Consider the following 9,929-nt stretch of genomic DNA (forward strand, 5'->3'; position numbering starts at 1 on the left):
GCCATGACCAAACACTGGGTAGAACTTTAGAACATTAGAATTGGAAAGACTTGATTCGAATTCTTAAGATCAGAATCATCATTAGATCGAACAGAAACCTTAACTTTATTTTAAGGGATATCTGGGACATATAAGTGAGGAACCCGATTCTAGCATTAGGTAAAAGACTTTCTACAATATTTGTAAAGAGAGATCGGGAGTCAAGACTGGATGATACGGAGACCTGAAATTGGTTTGAACCCCTCTGATAAGAGATCAGAAAATAATTAACTAAGTGTGGGATCGGTTTATTTCATGATCGAGCAATCGATGTGTTTGGAAAATTCATTTCTGATCGAAGGATGTCGGCTGGGAGTCAATTTTAAAGTCCCTTGACTTTGGTGATCGGCCAAAATATGGTGTCGATAGGTACGATTTCTCCTTTCAGATACACCATTCATGTGACACCCCTTACCCGTCTACAGTATATCCGAGTAAGCTATGTCACACGGCATACCGGAACACTCTATTTTACCTTAATTTATTTTTATCATAGTTTTGAATACAACTTGTGAAATATAATTCGTTTAAGCCATTTATTTAAATTCCAATTTATTTGAGGTTCCAAAAATTTTATAGAAAATCCGGCAGAGTACCGGCTAAAACTGGAGAAAATCGTTCTTCGGAACCTGTTAAAAACACTTCAAATAATCATTTCTCATCATTCTCAAACTCCAAAGATCATCAAAATCTCAACATTTTTCAATTTCATTTCTCAATCATTCATCTCATATGATAATCATGTACAAATCACAAATAAACATTCACTTTTCCATTCATCAACACAATTTTCATTATTTACATGAAAATCAAAATACATTACATAAGTTTCATTTACACAAAGGAAAATAAAAATCAATTACAAAATACCAAAATGAAGCCTAGTGTCCTACCAATGCACTGTAGATGGTGAGGTGACACGGACACTATACAGAGCTGCAGGATGGACTCACCCAGTCTGCGGTCTACTGGGCTCACGATCAGTATCTCCAGAACCTACACGTGGCAAAAGCAATGCGCTAAGCAATGATGCTTAGTGGTGCAATAATAAAATAAAAGAAAATAGCAGAAAATAAATATGTATTGAATGTATATGTCTTATTTGTTTTGTATTTGTTATATTTATTTACTTCTTTAACTTTGTCCATTTTCATTCATTTAGTTGCCCAAGTAACCTATACTAGATGACTGGACTGGATAAACGGGTAAACTGGCACTGGGTATCAAGTACCTCGGGCCGTCACACCATCGATCACATATGTATCTCCCGGTGTGCATCAGAACAGCTAACAAGCTGTAAATAACAATAGGCACAAGGCCAAGTCCCAACACAATATCAAAATGGCTAAAAGCCATAAAATCACAGAATGGCATAATGCCATGTGCAGTACTGCTAACTGAACCCTATTGGCATGCCAAACTATCCAAACCAATCTTGTTAGGTATACTAGGTCATTTGATACTTTAAAATTCTTCAATTTGTGAATTTCAAGTTTTGGTGTCACTATTCACTTCATTAGTCAACAAAAATGTTGACTTTTGGATAGAAAATAGGTGCATTGGTTTTAACACTCCCAATGTATCACATTTTTCATTTAAAACTTGTTGGAATTAATCACCAAATCCATTTCCAAGCTTAGCACTAAGGGGCAGAATTTTCAGATTTTGTACCATAACTTTACTGTTCTATTGGGGACTGTTACAGTGGAAATTTGAGGAAATGGTAAACATGAAAGTTGTTCCTTATTTTGTCTAGTTGAATTTATTTTTTTTGAATCACTCCATTTGGAGTTTTTTAGCTCCAGATATGGTCCAAAAACCACAGCTGGCCGGATTTCCAATCTGTAGAATTTACCAAATCTATAGTATAATGAACAGTGACTGCCACTGCCTTGTTGAATAGGTTCTGGTCATAATTTGGGGTAGATTTCTTCATGAAAGTTGTTTGTCTATATCTCATCTTGTTGCTGTAAAAATTTCAGGTCAATTGACAATATCTACAGTGAGTTATGGCCAAATGAACAGTTACTGTTCATTTGGTCATTCTGCAGAACCTGTTTTCAGGGTATTCGGATTGGGGCCAATTTTTGGTCCACTTGCTTTGGTCTTTTGGACATGGTTTCTTCAGAAAAATTGTGCCATAATAAGTCTAGTTTCATGTCCAATTGGCCAAACACTAATTGGACCTACACAGCAAAAAATATGGCAGTCCAAACAGGCTGGACTCACAGCCTCATTACTGCTGTCACTAGGCAGCCTACCAATTGGGTTTGTAACACTTTAGTTCACTTCAAATTATGATTAACTTGCCTCAAATGGTCACTAATTGACCATTAGAATGTCCATTAATCATTTCATAAGCCAAGTCCAATTTTTCACTCCCAAAACCCTAATTTCCCATTTCAATTCACCCATACACCTAGTTAAACACTTTCATTCATCATATATGTGTATATACACCTTAAACATAATCTCTAATTCATTCTAAGTCCATTAAAACAATCAGACTCATTCCTTCCTTAGGGTTGCCGAAATTTATGGTACACATACACATGAGTTTTAGTTGATTTAACTTATAATTTCATACTAAATTCAAGTCCTTAACATGGAAATAAAGGAATATTAACATAAGTAAGCACTAACCTCTTGGCTCAACTTATGGAACTTGTGAAAACTCTAAAATTTCTCCTCTTTGTGGCTGCCTAGAGCTTCCTTAGGGTATGTGGATTAATTTTAGTAAAGATGACTTAGGGTTTTGGGGAGAGGTTTAAGAGATTTTTAAGCTTGATTTAAGAAGAAAATTAGAGGGTTCTTGGTTATGGTGGTGCGGCTGAATGAGGAAGAAGATGGCTGAAAATTTTTTTTAATTCTTTGGTCTTTATTTATCTCTTTTATTAGTTAGTTAATTGGTTGTTTAAATTTGATTGGTGGTAGCCTTTAAATGACATCATCATATGTCATAAATGAGCTTTTTTTTTTTCTTTTCTTTTCATCACTACTCATTTTCAATTTAATTTTTAGTAATGTTTATTCATATTTTATGTCATAATAATTATTTACTTAACTGGACAAGTCGGCCAAAAATCACCTCTGAAGGCGAAATGACCAAAATGCCCTCCGTTTGGCTTAACGGGTCAAAATTTTCTATACTGATTGAAAAATTTTTCTAAATATTTTCTTGGCATTCTAATGCCATAGGGACCTCAATGACCCTTCTCCGGAGTCCCAAAAATTATTTTATGAATTTTTCCCCGGGTCTAGGGCTCCTAGTTGCGAGAACCGCAACTTCCCTCTGGGTTACCCATCGCTTGGGCACCGGCTCATTTAACTTGGTTGTATTTTATTTCTAAAATTTTTCATAAATTTTTCTTATTAATATTTGAGTTAATTATGGTCCCTCACTTTAAATTAAATATTTTTCCAGACGTTCTAGCTATCCGGACCGACACTGGTCACCGGAATAGTAGAATGTATGGAGTTGCTACCGGGAGGGTGTTACAACTCTTCCCCTCTAATTTAAATTTCGTCCTCGAAATTTACCTGATGCAAATAGTTGAGGGAACTGTTGCCTCATTGTCTCTTCACTTTCCCAAGTTGCCTCCTCGGTGTTGTGGTGCCTGCAAAGCACTTTCACTAGTGGAATCTGTTTATTTCTCAACTCTTTTATTTCCCGAGCCAGGATCCGTAGAGGTTCTTCTTCATATGTCAAATCCGGTTGTATTTCAATTTCTTCCTTGGAGATGAAATGTGAAGGATCTGAGTGGTATCCTCAAAGCATGGACACGTGGAACACATTGTGGATCTTGTCCAGCTCTGGTGGTAAAGCTAGCCTATAGGCCACTGGACCCACACGTTCAATGACTTCATATGGGCCAATGAACCTAGGGCTTAACTTACCTTTTCTTCCAAACCTCAATACCTTCTTCCACGGTGACACCTTGAGGAACACTTTGTCGCCAACCGCATATTCTATTTCTTTTCTCTTCAGGTCGGCATAAGATTTACATGCATGCGAGGCAACCTTCAGATTGGCTTTGATTAGTTTCACTTTCTCCTCGATCTGTTTCACAGTGCAGCCCCACCGCTTGTCTTCGCCCAATTCGATCCAAAGACTGCTGAGTTCTACATTTTCTCCCATACAGTGCTTCATACGGGGCCATTTGGATACTAGCTTGGTAGCTATTGTTGTATGCAAATTCTGCCAGTGGGAGGTATCTATCCCAAATTCCCTCAAACTCAATGACACAACTCTTCAGCATATCCTCAAGGACCTGACATATATTTCATGTTATTATTATCATTTTAATTCAATATTTGTATCAATTCCATTGGTTTCAATTGTTTACCTGGATTACTCTTTCGGATTACCCATCCGTCTGAGGATGGAAAGCTGTTCTGAAGTGGACTTGTGTACCCAAGGACTCATGCAACTTCTTCCAAAATCTCGATGTAAACCTTGGGTCTCGATCAGATATGATGGAAAGTGGAATTCCATGCAGTCTAACTATCTCACTGATATACAATTCTGTTAACTTCTCCAGTGAGTAGTCAGTCCTAACTGGAAGAAAGTGTGCTGACTTTGTCAATCTTTCCACTATCACCCATACTGCATCATGTTTCTTCTAGGTGAGAGGTAGACCACTTATAAAATCCATGGTGACCCTGACTTGCTGACATGTCAAGCATTTAGTCACATAGTCAGCTATGTCCTTCTTCATACCAAGCCACCAATACTGAAGCTTCAGATCATGATACATTTTTGTACTTCCTGGGTGCATAGCATAAACACTGGCATGTGCCTCTTTCAGAATACTGGCTTTCAATTCCCCATCATCTGGTACACACAGTCTTCCTTTGTAGTAGAGAAACCCATCTATTTTCACCTCAAAGTCAGTTGCTTTTCCCTCTGAGATTTTGCTCATAATAGCCATTAACTTTTCATCTGCCTTTTGCCCATCTAAAATCTGCTTTAGCAGGTTTGGCCTCACTTGCAACTCAGCCAAAATAGCTCCATCTCGAACCAAAGATAGATGGGCATTCAATGATCTCAAAGTTGTCATGGATTTTCTACTCAAAGCATCAGCAACTACATTTGCCTTCCCAGGATGGTAGTCAATTACATAATCATAGTCTTTCAGGAACTCAATCCATCACCTTTGTCTAAGGTTGAGCTCCTTCTGGGTTGGCAAGTATTTTAGGCTTTTGTGGTCTGTGTAAATGTAGCACTTTTCACCATACAAGTAATGCCTCCATATCTTCAGTGCGAAGATAAATTCTTCTAGCTCTAGATCAAGGTTAGGGTAATTTTGTTCATGTGGCCTTAGTCACTGGAAGCATAAGCGACCACCTTCCCCTCTTGCATCAATACACACCCTAACCCATTATGAGAGGCATCACCGTAGACTACAAAGTCCTTTCACGACCTTTGTGTGCTGCTGGTGCCTCTGTCAACATAGCCTTCAACTTCTCAAACCAGTCTGACACTTGCTATTCCAGTCAAATCTGACATTCTTGTGTAACAACTTGGTCATTGGAGCAGCTATTAAGGAAAATCCCTTCACAAATCTTCTGTAATACCCAGCTAGCCCCAAGAAGCTTCTGACCTCGGTTGTATTTCTAGGAGGCTTCCATTCCATCACTGCTTCTATTTTCTTGGGATCCACCCTAATCCCATGAGCTGACACTATGTGTCCAAGGAATGCAATCTCATTCAACCAAAAATCACACTTGGACAACTTAGCATACAGCTTCTTTTCTCTCAGGGTTTGTAGAACAATCCTCAAATGCTCATCATGTTCTTCCCTGGTCTTGGAATACACCAAAATATCGTCAATAAAGACCACTACGAACCGATCTAAGTGTGGATGGAAGATACGATTCATAAGGTCCATAAATGCTGCTGGTGCATTTGTTAGGCCAAAGGGCATCACCAGAAACTCATAGTGCCCATATCGGGTCCTGAATGCAGTCTTTGGCACATCTACATCCTTTACCCTCAACTGATGATACCCTGATCTGAGATCAACCTTAGAAAATACTCCTGCTCCCTTCAACTGATCAAACAGATCATCAATTCTAGGCAACAGATATTTGTTCTTCACAGTCACTTTATTCAACTGCCAGTAATCGATACATAACCTCAAAGTCCCATCCTTCTTTTTCACAAACAGCACTGGAGCTCCCCATGGTGACACACTGGGGCATATAAACCCCTTATCAAGTAACTCTTGCAACTGAGTTTTCAACTCCCTTAATTCCATGGGTGCCATCCAATAAGGAGCAATGGAAATGGGTGCTGTACCCGGCAGTGTCTCAATAGCAAATTCAACTTCCCTTTCTGGTGGCAAACCACGTAACTCTTCAGGAAATACCTCTGGGAAGTCTCTTACTGTGGGTATATCACTCAGGTTTGACTTAGCCTGCCTACTATCCACCACATGTGCTAGGTAGGCTTCGCAGCCTTTTCTCATCATTCGTCTTGCAACTGTGGCTGAGATGACATTGGACAAGAAATCTGTCCTTTCCCCCACAACTGTGATCTCATTACCCTCAGAAGTTTTCAGAGAAATTCTCTTCAATTTGCAATCAACTATTGCCTGATAACGTGACAACCAGTCCATTCCCAAAATCACGTCAAACTCGTGGAAGGGCAACTCAATCAGGTCTGCCAAGAATTCATACCCCTGAATCCTTAACGGGCAACCCTTGTATACTTTGTTCACCACTACACTGTGGCCCAATGGATTAGTGACCAGAATGTCTTGGTCACTCTCCCCCACTAGTATCCCCCTTTCTACGGGTAGGTTGATGCAGATGTATGAATGAGTGGATCCTGGATCCACCAATGCATGCACAGATGTATTGTAGAGGGAAAACGAACCCCTGTTGACGTCCGGGCATCTTACTCCTCCTGAGCTCTCAGGGCATAAGCTCGCAGTGGTGCATTATCGGCCTCTCTGTGGCTCGGATGCAGCCTCTGTGATGGTCCTCTCGCCTCAGTTTTCCAGTTTCCTACCCCTTTGTGGTGCGGGAGCAGTGCATGCGCTTGTGTTGGAGCAGCTGTAGTAGTTCTGCGTGGACAGTTCTTCAACTGATGCTCTGTTGACCCACACCTTAAGCAGGCACCAGTCACTCTCCAACACTCCCCCTTGTGCCACTTTAGACAGTGTGGACATGCAGAAGATGCTGGGGCTGGTCCCCTGAACCCCATCCCTGGAGAGCTGCCCACTGATGGTGTGGACTGACCTCTCCTAGGGGTAAACTTTGGCCCGGCCCTGAGGTGACCACGACCATGTAGGCGACTGAACTGCATGCGGTGGACCCTTGAACCTCTTCCCAGATGCAGGAGCTGAACTAGACTGACCTGGGCCCCTCTTCTGTTATCTTTCCCTTCTAGTCTGCTCACTGATTCTTACTTTCTCCACTTTTAATGCAGCTTCCACTAACTTGGTGAAGTCAGTGATTCCCAAGGCGGTGATCTAGATCTTTATGTTGTCATTTAATCCCTCTTCAAATATCTTACACCTTTCAGCCTCATTAGGGACTATCTCCCTTCCATAGCGGCTCAATCTTACGAATTCCTTCTCATACTCGGCCACTGACAACTGTCTCTGCCTCAGGTTAATGAATTCCCTTCTTCTCTCCTCTAGATATACAGTACCCACATATTTCTTCTTCAATTCTGAGAGGAAAAAGTCCTAAGTTACCATTTCTGGCTGTACTTCACTAAACACCGTATCCCACCATTCATAAGCATCATCTTGCAACAGAGATATGGCAGCTTCTAAGTTTTGCTCTGGAGTGCAGTGGAGTTGTTTTAAAACTCTGCCTGTTCTGTTCAACCAATTTTTTTACCATGAGAATCATCTTCTCTCTTGCCAAAGAAGTCCACTGCTCCATACTTTCTCAATTTTTCCAGGTGTGATTTTGGTTGTGGAGGTGGTGGTGGTGGTGGTGCTACTGGCATTACCCCAGCCATTTGTCTGAAGAATTTGGCCATTTGTTGGAACATGGCCTGTGGAGGTGGCGAGGCTCGCTTGAGTGGCGGAGCGTGTTCTCCCATACCCCAGTCTCATTGCTGCAGGTGGAGCATGACTCTCCACTTCCTCCTCAACTGCCCTCTGAGATATAGGGTCCATATCCTATTCAAAATAAGAAAGACAAACAGATCTGCATTGGTGTCACCTCGACTCTTACAAATGCAAAGCATGGTATGGACTCAATCTAGGCCCAGAAACGCCTAAACAGTGCTCTGATACCACTAAATGTGACAACCCTTACCCGTCTACAGTATATCCGAGTAAGCTATGTCACACGGCGTACCGGAACACTCTATTTTACCTTAATTTATTTTTATCATAGTTTTGAATACAACTTGTGAAATATAATTCGTTTAAGCCATTTATTGAAATTCCAATTTATTTGAGGTTCCGAAAATTTTATAGAAAATCCGGCAGAGTACCGGCTAAAACTGGAGAAAACCGTTCTTCGGAACCTGTTAAAAACACTTCCAATAATCATTTCTCATCATTCTCAAACTCCAAAGATCATCAAAATCTCAACATTTTTCAATTTCATTTCTCAATCATTCATCTCATATGATAATCATGTACAAATCACAAATAAACATTCACTTTTCCATTCATCAACACAATTTTCATTATTTACATGAAAATCAAAATACATTACATAAGTTTCATTTACACAAAGGAAAATAAAAATCAATTACAAAATACCAAAATGAAGCCTAGTGTCCTACCAATGCACTGTAGATGGTGAGGTGACACGGACACTATGCAGAGCTGCAGGATGGACTCACCCAGTCTGCGGTCTACTGGGCTCACGATCAGTATCTCCAGAACCTACGCGTGGCAAAAGCAACGCGCTAAGCAATGATGCTTAGTGGTGCAATAATAAAATAAAAGAAAATAGCAGAAAATAAATATGTATTGAATGTATATGTCTTATTTGTTTTGTATTTGTTATATTTATTTATTTATTTAACTTTGTCCATTTTCATTCATTTAGTTGCCCAAGTAACCTATACTGGACGACTGGACTGGATAAACGGGTAAACTGGCACTAGGTATCAAGTACCTCGGGCCGTCACACCATCGGTCACATATGTATCTCCCGGTGTGCATCAGAACAGCTAACAAGCTGTAAATAACAATAGGCACAAGGCCAAGTCCCAACACAATATCAAAATGACTAAAAGCCATAAAATCGCAGAATGGCATAATGCCATGTGCAGTACTGCTAACTGAACCCTATTGGCATGCCAAACTATCCAAACCAATCTTGTTAGGTATACTAGGGCATTTGATACTTTAAAATTCTTCAATTTGTGAATTTCAAGTTTTGGTGTCACTATTTACTTCATTAGTCAACAAAAATGTTGACTTTTGGATAGAAAATAGGTGCATTGGTTTTAACACTCCCAATGTACCACATTTTGCATTTAAAACTTGTTGGAATTAATCACCAAATCCATTTCCAAGCTTAGCACTAAGGGGCAGAATTTTTAGATTTTGTACCATAAATTTACTGTTCTATTGGGGACTGTTACAATGGAAATTTGAGGAAATGGTAAACATGAAAGTTGTTCCTTATTTTGTCTAGTTGAATTTCTTTTTTTGAATAACTCCATTTGGAGTTTTGTAGCTCTAGATATGGTCTAAAAACCACAGCTTGCCGGATTTCCAATCTGCAGAATTTACCAAATCTATAGTACAATGAACAGTGACTGCCACTGCCTTGTTGAATAGGTTCTGGTCATAATTTAGGGTAGGTTTCTTCATGAAAGTTATTTGTCTATATCTCATCTTGTTTCTGTAAAAATTTCAGGTCAATTGACCATATCTACAGTGAGTTATGGCCAAATGAACAGT

This window comes from Hevea brasiliensis, chromosome 17 (genome assembly GCF_030052815.1).
Source record: "Hevea brasiliensis isolate MT/VB/25A 57/8 chromosome 17, ASM3005281v1, whole genome shotgun sequence".
NCBI classification, from domain to species: Eukaryota; Viridiplantae; Streptophyta; class Magnoliopsida; order Malpighiales; family Euphorbiaceae; genus Hevea; species Hevea brasiliensis.